The sequence below is a fragment of the Pinus tabuliformis genome, chromosome 6 (genome assembly GCF_031772625.1).
Source record: "Pinus tabuliformis cultivar Carrire ecotype Pingquan chromosome 6, CPIR1, whole genome shotgun sequence".
Classification (NCBI taxonomy): Eukaryota; Viridiplantae; Streptophyta; class Pinopsida; order Pinales; family Pinaceae; genus Pinus; species Pinus tabuliformis.
The window spans coordinates 1,463,051,930-1,463,059,992 of record NC_142292.1 but is presented as its reverse complement, the minus strand read 5'-3'; the positions used below and the strand labels follow the sequence as shown (position 1 = coordinate 1,463,059,992).

The window sequence follows — 8,063 nt, the reverse complement described above, 5'->3', positions numbered from 1 at the left end:
TTAAGTTTTGTAGAGCTCTTCCCTGTTTAGCAGGGATTCTCCGGTTGTTCTACCGTCCCTCCCACCCATTTTTTGAGGGAAGGGCCATTATATCTCATGTGCTCAGATATTATTGTATTCAGTCCTCGCTCATATTTTTCAGGTGCATTATGTATATGGGACACATTGTATTATTTTTTGGCTCGTTTATGCGGCATGTCATGTACCATTCATCATGTACCTCATTGCTCAGATTTATGTTTCTGGGCACACCATTATTTTTGTACTAAGTAATCTCGATGGGTATGGGTATGCATCCCCCACCTCATTGAGGTCTGGTACCACAACATAAAAGGAGACTTTCATTTGACTCGCCCCCTTTATCCCTATCCTCTTTCACTTCAACTTTATTTGTCTCTCTCTCTCCCTAACTCCAGTGTGTTATGTAGTGATTGTGTCTTTACAATGTACTTTAGTCATCCATTTTTCTCCTAACACTCGTACATTGGGGGGCAATCTATTATCACCAAAAAATTGATCATCTAGCCTAATTTACTAGATGGATCGAAGTACATCATGTAAAGCTAATTTTACCATAGTAAAATTGCTTCCACTGTGAGAAATTACTTAATAAACCACCTTTGTTAAGCAATTTATAGTTAAACCCATGAAGAATAATTAAATAAATCACTATTTATTTGATTTTCTTCTAGGAATAATTAATTATACCATTTTTCAATTATTATTCCTTGTCGTATTTGACCCAATTATGAAAAATCAATAGATAAATTATTAATTATCTTATTTTTCTCTAGGAATAATAAATTAATCACTAATTAATTATTATTCCTTGTCAAATTTGACTAAATGCCTTGGGAATAATTAAATAGATCATTACTTTTTTATTATTCCTTAACCAATTTCTTTAGATGATAAATAATTCGTTTATTTATTTATTATTTCTAAATAAAATTTTAAATATTTTTTCCCTCCTAACGAAATATAATAAAATATTCCAAGTGGTTATTCTAAGAATGGGGTTAATAATATTTTATTATTGCTCATTAGTCGATGATAACTCAATATTTTGTTATAAATAGAAGTTTTTTCCATTCATTATTCACTTTTGATTATTTTCATTGTTGCACTCACTCTTGTAACTCTCATTATTTTCATTGTTGAACACCATATTTTTGTTGGGTTTACACATTATAGAGGATAGATAATCTACACAAGCTTAAGACAATTGAGGATAGCCAAGAACCCATCCCATAGAGGGGGATTGATAACATTTATTTGTTCCCTTCACAAGTGTTATAATAAAACCTATTCTTTGTATATCTCGTTTCCATTGGATGATTGGAGTTATTACTATTCCTTTTGTTGTTTAACTATGATTGTGGCATATATTAGAATTTTCGCAGGTTTTGTTTCTATTAGTTTCTACAAATCTACAATGTTTAGTATCCATTTATATTGTTGATATTGTTTGCCATCCAAAATCTTAACTGGGTTCTCTTCGTACTTTGAGAATAAAACACTACAACACATATTTCTAAGATATTGGAAGGTATTCCCTGGTTGATTCTGGGTGATGTTTCGGATCCAACCACCTTCAACATTTGATGTTCTAGGTTTATCTTGAACAAAATAATAAACAAGGGTTATCTACGTTACATAGTAAAGGTACCTTTATTTTCTACAAATACCTTCAAATTGTTGAACTTTACTAATAACATCTTCTTCCTTTTGCAACATAGTTTTTTCCAATTGTAGGAACAATATATCTCAAAAATAAATTTGGATGAATAGGTTATGTTATGTCCACTTTACATAAACTATGATGTTTCCTCCATTCATGAACATGGTCTAAAATGTCGGTGGCAATAGTTTTCCAAAAGTGGGTCAACAGTTCTCACCGTGTGTCATGATGAACAGGGACCTGGAAGAAGATGAGGAATGATCTAGCTAAGGATTCAAAAGTTATATGGGAATCTGCATTCTCGCTTATATACCATTTCATAGATGAACTGAGTCTTCTATGATACTATTGGATAAGCACCATAAATTTAAGGTCATAATGTTGTTGGTTAGATCCCCCCTATTTTGCTTCGAATTTATAGATACACAAGGGTAACTTAGTTGGCATAGGGGTCAATTGTTTATTTTGTGTAATGGGGTCATTTGTTAGTTTCATAATATATGGGTGATTTAATGAAGCTAAAAATGTATTGGTATTTTCCATGTTATAATAACCTTGAATCGAGGTGTTAAAAAGGGTCCCTTATGGGGACGTGTGGGAAAGGCTACCTTGTGGGGTAACACTAAGGTTCACTTAAGGGGTGGTAGAAGGGGTATCTTAAAGGGGAGTATACCCTGAAAAGGTTGCACCGAGAATAAATGTGCCAATAAGGTTATATGAATGTTTTCTCCTTTGTCAAAATGGTGAGAGACCAGGTTCACATCCCAGTAATGGGGGGACTTCTCGAATACATGTGTATATAGTGATGGGTAGCCCTTGGTTACCTCGTGCTTCCCTAGTAGGTGTGTGAGAATATTTGGTGAGGGGAGATTTTTTAGTAAACTAAGTAATCACATATATAATAAAAGTAGAAAAAAATGGTTAATTTTCCCGTTAACTCTTTAATGTGTGAAATAATTGTTGGAAATTGGATAAACCAACACTCCCCATGTGTTTCACGACATGGACTAATCGCCTCTTTTGGATCCTTATCTCTAGTGATGTGATTGTTGACTAATACTTGTGGGTTTTGGTTTAACAACAATGGTGATTCCCAACAAGTGGTATCAAAGCTAGTTCCTTCTATATAAGCCTAACAACTTGAAGGTAGATTTGGTTAAGTCATGGACTATCAAAGTGTCCTTGTGTTGAGTGCAGCAAAATTTCATGAGTTGAGAGATAAGGTGAAAATCAAATTCATAGCTTATGGACCTAGTGTATGGAAGCTTGTATGCAAAAGTTACTGTAAAAACTCTCCCTCTATGTAAGGAAAACAATGGAATGCTAAGGGAAAATGTGTTATATATAAATATCTTCATAATATTAAATATCTTGAAACAATAATAGATTTAATGTATGCAAAATAAATTTTGGATAGATTGAAGCTCATGTATGAAGAGGCTAGCAGCAATAATGTAGATAAAGGAAAGAGAAAGAGGAAGGAGGAAGGAACCTGTCAAAGGGAAAGTGTTCAGTTAAATGAAACCTCTACCTATGTGAATGTACCTAACTCTCTTGAAGAAAAGGTAAATGAAAATCAAGCCAGGCTTGGCTTAGCATTGGATGAAATAGAAAGATTGAAGAATGAAAGCAAATATATGAATAAACTCATGCAGATATGTGATGAGAAAGAGCATGCGTACAAGGAGGAAATTTTCAGCCTGAAGATACAACTTGAAGAAGCAAGGAGACTAGATGAGGTGATGTGCAGTAAACTCAAGGAGAGAGAGACCTACAATGTAAAATATTAGAAGATGAGGTTGTTTCAGCTAGAAGAGAGTTAGATGAAAAAAAAAAGTTTTGTAAGAAGCTAGAAGAGGAGATAACATTCATGAAGGAGTTAGAAGAAAAGAGCGGTAGCTCAAAAGAATCCATAGAGGATAATGAAGCAGCCCTGAAAATAACAATAGAGGAAGGTACACAGAGAGTAAATAACCAAGAAGCAAACAATACCAGCAATAACAAAAATAGCCAAAGAGTGAGTCATGGAAATAGATTTTTTCAAAAAGGTAATTTCCTCCTAGATATAAGTTGAACAAATTTGGAAGATCTCAAAGGAAATTCTTTTCACCTAGAAAAAATATCAAGTGTTTTTCTTGCCATGAACTTGGACGTGTAGTAGAAGAATGTAAGAGAAAGAAATAAAGACTAATCAACATAACTTACAACAAGAAAGAATATATCCTCAAACAAACAATCAAAGGAGAACGTCAACCACCAGGTACATAAATCCCTTCTATGGTTACTATTATTTTTGCAATGAATTTATACGTAGAGACATTGAATGAAAATAGGATGAAAAGAGAAATATAAATGCCTCAAGGAAACACACATCATTTGTTCCTTTTGTTAGCCATAGAAGGTTCTATATTTATAATAATCCTAGACAGAAAGCCAAAAACTGAAAGCTACAATATATCCTAAAGAATCATAAACAAATGATGGAGGAAAGTCAAACTAGACCTAACTCTAAATCAAAAGAAATGCAGATAGTGGTAAACAACCTGAAAAAAGTATGGAAGAGGAAAAAATGAACATCCTATGATTTAAAAACCTAATGAATCCGTCATGATCTCAAGGGGAGAGCAGTTCCATTATTGTTCATTTCAAGACATGAAAATCAAGCAAATATAGAAAATCAATGAAGAAAATGAGAGTAGAAACGTTTGCATGAAAAACAAACCATGCATGCAGATGGAAAAAGAAAATCTCAATGTGTTCAAGGATATTGATATTGTCAAGAAGATAGATCCATGAAAACATTATCCCAATTCATGGAATAAAAGGATTTGTGCATACTAGCATTAAAATGAGGATAACATTTAATTACTATGAAATGAAGGAAATTTACAAATGCTAGCATACATTACATTCTTTGTAATGCTTATAATTATCATCAACATTAGAAATAGAAATTGAAGATGATTATAGGTGTTTTTCAACAAACAAATAAGACAACATCGATGATGAGAATTTGGATGATGACAAGTTCACGAGTTACATGGTGTTGATTCACTCGTGGGTCGTAACAAATGCATTGCCTAGATGGGATCATGCTCAGTCCTGGTGAAAGTTATGGAACAATAAGGAGATAAATGGCTTGAATGAAAATTTCAACTGGAAGAAAACTCATAACTAATTATCAAAGAACTAAAATAGTGAGGAACATAAGTGGGATCAATCCGAGAAGACCAGGTGTAGGAAATTGTTTGGCATCATCGAGCTATTCACTTTTTGCCTTCTTGAATGTCATAAGATATTGACGGTTCATTGATGTCTCTCCTACATGCATGTTCACAAATCGATACCACACGAATTCTAATGGAGTTCTAATTCTCAATATCACATGCAGTCGCCAGCTAATCAATCCATCTCCTTCCTCAAAAGGAATAGATCACTAGAGGAGGATTGGTCCTTCTTTCTTTCCTTGGCCTTTCTTTGTATTACTTATTTATTTGGCTTGATGGTCACCAAAACTATTGACTTATTTCCTTGACGTCATTAGTTTACTTCAAGCCATACTAGTAAAGCCAACTATCTAAGGCATCTCTTAATATCCATTGGAGTTGAGGGTCCAAATGAAGAGATTGTCATGCAATTTAAGGTAGCTAAAGAATGTACTGAATCACTACAAGTTATGGCCAAAGTTGATCATGCCAGGCAACTCTAATAATATCAAGATTTTCTTGGGTAGTTTGATCAAAATTTTCCAAGATGGTTGGCATTAGCAAGGGAAAAGAAGGAATGGGAAGCAGATGTTTTGGGGCACCACCGTTCTATGCCACATTTATCTAAATATGATCAGGGTAGTGGGTGTTGTGTATTCTTTGTGCCTTTCCATATGGAGATTCGAGGATTGAAAATGTGCCAAATATATAAGGATATGCCAGGTAATAGTAGCAATATAAATAATAGTGCCATGATAACAATAAAGACAATAATTATCGCTTAGAAGAGAATAGGTATTGGTTATCATTACTTGTCATAAAAGCAGTGCCAGAGTTAATATTACATGCATTATTTAGATATGAATAGAGAGGATAGTAATAAGATGCCTTACAAATGTTGGGCCAGTCGACAAAGAAAATTTTCTAGGAGCATTATTACAGGGACAATGTTCTTTATATGGTAGTGCTCTTAATGTTGGGCCAGTCGACAAAGAAAATTTTCTAGGAGCATTATTACAGTGACAATGTTCTTTATATGGTAGTGCTCTTATGTCAAATGAGCGTTATTACGGTGGGAGAGTTCTTTACATGGCAGCGTTCTTATCTCAAAGGATTGTTTAGAAATTGTAGATGCTATAAACATGCAAATTATGTAGCCCTTATGAACCCCGCATGTTAACTATTGCAAGTTAATACTAGAAAATTCAGTGTATTTAGGATGGTTACGTAGTTAGTGCCACTTATATAGCCGATGCGTTATCGCCCAAGGGAATATGATGAAATTGCAGACGAAGGGAATGTGTTACTATGGTATCCATTATAATTGGTGACATTATATATCAGAGGTAAAATGAAGATACAAACCTGAATCTCGACCACCGGTTTAAGCAACTCGGAGTGAGTTTCTCAATTTTGTTTTTCTTCCAAAAATTGTTGTAGTTGAAGAACCATCCATGTCTAGCGTTGACAATGGCGGAAATTGGGGTAATGGTGTGGTGAGCATGGTGGAAGAGAAGAAGCCCACAGACCACGGTGCACACATTATTCTGAAGGTTAATGGCACGGATGGAAATGAAGTATTCTGCAAAATCAAGCGTAATACTCAACTGGGGAAGTTAATGATGGTGTACTGTGATAGGAAATCCGTTGATTTGAACTCCATAGTTTTTATGTTTTATGGGAGGCATTTACGAGGGGAGAAAACTCCTGAAGAACATGAAATGGAAGATGGGGATGAGATTGATGCCATGCTTCATCAAATAGGAGGAAGGAGTTAAAGTGGACTGTCAACTGGATTGCAACCTCTTGTCATAACGGTTTGAACCCAGAAATTGTCAGACTTTTTTTAACTTAGTCTCAGCACATAATATAAATTTTTATTGGCTTAAATAATATGAGCCATGTTGGAGTTTTTAATATACAAGTTTGGAATGTACTAACATTGTAATTAATGTTATATACGCCTTGGAGATTTTAGTGTGCACCAGAGTGTTTTTCTATCGTGCTTTTTGGTGAAATATGTTCGCTTACCAGATTGTTTCTCAAACATTTTCTCAAGATCAATATTTGTTGTTGTGTGACCATTTTAGCCATCATATAACATAGATTAATACTAAACATCATGAGTTAGGGTGCTACTCCTATCATTTTTACCTACTACTACTTGGTTATTGGGAATATTTCGTTAGCAAGGATGTTAGCTATTCATTTTTACAGAAAATATATATTCGATACTCAAAGCTATTACATGTTTCTAACTCAGTCATAGGGCATGTGTATGAAAATGGTACAATATTCTTCCTACCTAACTGACTCCGTGAGCTAACGCTTATGTGTCAACTGTACATTCTATTCAAACCATAGTTGTAAATATACAATTAACATATGGTAGTGTGTTTAACCTTACTATGTTGATATGCAACACATTCTACAATAGGTTTCCTTATCAAACACGTGTTTACTCATGGTTATTCATTTGGGTGTGTTAAATGCTTCATTCTTCGGTAATTTTATATGCTATGTAAAGTATTTGAAAGGAGAGTGGTACAAGATCAATGAAAACAAGGTAATTCCAATTGGCCTTGATGTGGTGATTTTGATAAGAGCATTTTTATTATTTTTGTATTACTTCGATGGCGCGTTTGTGTATAACCTTGTATATGTTTTTAAAGGTTTTTTTATTTTTGGAGAGCGTGTTTAATATTGGAACACCCTATATGGCTTCACAAAGAACGTATATATATATATATATGTTGGAATGACTTAGTATCACTAATGAGTTGAGAGGGTTGCTTACGCATATCATGCTTGAGTGGTACAACTTCTATATTTATTTAAATTCTGCCTAAAACTATGTTATACAAATGAAAATATGTCTTTCATTGGTGACTGTGGTTGGAGTTTATAGCTGATTCAATTCTTCTATGTTAAAGAGGGATCAAGATAATGAAGTAAAGGGGTCGAGTTCATCTGAGATATTACGTGGGTTAGACCCCTAGCCATATTGTCGTTCTAGGCTAAGTTTATCCATATAAATCTGGTTGTGGGTACTCCTCTGAACGATGAGTTATCTCTTCATATCTGGACGTGTTTACTTTAGGAAAAGGACATATATACACTCCCTTACCAGGCCTATTATCTGTTTTGTTTATCAACCCTCTTATACGATGTATTCA

General features: G+C 34.2%; 1 pseudogene; it reads left to right on the top strand.

The window, feature by feature from the left end:
• Window positions 1-6,341: 6,341 nt before the first annotated feature.
• On the top strand, window positions 6,342-6,665 carry LOC149264148 (small ubiquitin-related modifier 1 pseudogene; annotated as a pseudogene).
• Window positions 6,666-8,063: the final 1,398 nt, after the last annotated feature.